We start from the raw sequence: 1627 nt of genomic DNA on the forward strand, positions 1-1627 counted from the left end.
AGAGAGAGAGAGAGAGAGAGAGGAACAAAAAAAGGTCAGAGAGGCACAACAGAGGGGCAAGTACCTAGAGAGAAGCAAGGGGGAAGAACGGATCCGTATAATTGGTGTAGGACAGAGGAAGATCATCCAAGACACGGTCCACAGCTCAGGAAATGTACTACTCCTCTTGATCAGACTTCCTTTGAACTCTTCCATGTTTTTCCTCACCCTGCTTCTCTACATACACCTGCTACATGAACTAGTCTGCAGAAAAAAAATCATACAATCTAGTGAAAATTTTGGAATCATCAGGGGAAAAAATTCTAACTGTCTGAAGGTAAAACTGTTAATATTTCACTGTCAAAACACTAAACCAACACGAATTCTAGTGTAACGTACACATGAAAAAAAATCTTTGATGCAGTACAGGGCAATGTAGGTAACATGAACCATGAGGAAATTACATGAAAAAAAGCATTGCTACAGTACACATGAAAAAAATCTTTGATACGATACAAGCCAATGTAGCTAACATGAACTCTGGGGAAATTATAGAGTTAGACAACTCATCACATTCATGGAAAAAATGAGATGAATTCTAGTGTAATACCTACATGACATACAATGCAAACTGGGGAAATATTACACTGTATTCTAGCATTATTGAATAGAATTCAGAGATAATTTACAATGTAATTTTGGGGGATATTACAATATAAATCTGGGGCATATAACACTACAAATATAGTGGACATCACGGAGCAATTAAGAGGTATTACACTGTAATTTAAAGAGTTAAAATCCACTGTAAATTCAAGCAAAAGCTGAACAAAATAAGTACAGAGATACAGGCAAGTTCAGATGAAGTCGTGAATACAGAGATAGACCTATCAGCATAAAGAACACAAGTCCTATGAGATGAAGGCATTAGTATTAACAATGAAAAGCAGAGCTTGTTACAGTGCCGGTACACATGGACAGTGAAGGGAATGAATAATCACACTAGTGGATTACAATGATAATAAGTTAATAACCAAGTTACTACACATCATAATGACACAAAAAAGAGTTGAAATCCACTGTAATTCAAGCAAAGCTGAACAAGAATGAAGCTCAAATATTAAGAAATACAAAAGGTTCAAAATGAAAATTACACTACTTTGTTCGGATTTTTTTAAATTACAGCGAAATTCTAGGAAAAATTACACTGTAATTACATAAATGAAGCATCAAATTTACACTGTAATTCTAGGAAAATTTACACTATAATTACATAAATGAAGCATGGAGTTTACACTGTAATTCTAGGAAAAATTACACCGTAATTAAAAAAATGAAGCATTGGGATTACACTAAAATCTGGGCAAAATTACACTGGAATTCTAGGGTATTTTACACTGCAATTACAAAAAGAAAGCACGGGGATTGCAATGAAATTCTGTGATAAATTACACTATAATAATAGGGGCATACTACACTCTAATTCTGGGCTAATTACACTGTAATTCGTGTGAATAAAAAAGATAAGTCAGCAGAAAATTGAAACTAGATCATAAAGGCTCACATGATTCAAATAGAAATTGAAAATAGCTTTATCAAACCCTCCATCATCACTAGGAAGACCCTGAAAAATAATTCAGTCAACAAA

The sequence above is a fragment of the Triticum dicoccoides genome, chromosome 6B (assembly GCF_002162155.2).
Source record: "Triticum dicoccoides isolate Atlit2015 ecotype Zavitan chromosome 6B, WEW_v2.0, whole genome shotgun sequence".
In the NCBI taxonomy this organism is placed as follows: domain Eukaryota; kingdom Viridiplantae; phylum Streptophyta; class Magnoliopsida; order Poales; family Poaceae; genus Triticum; species Triticum dicoccoides.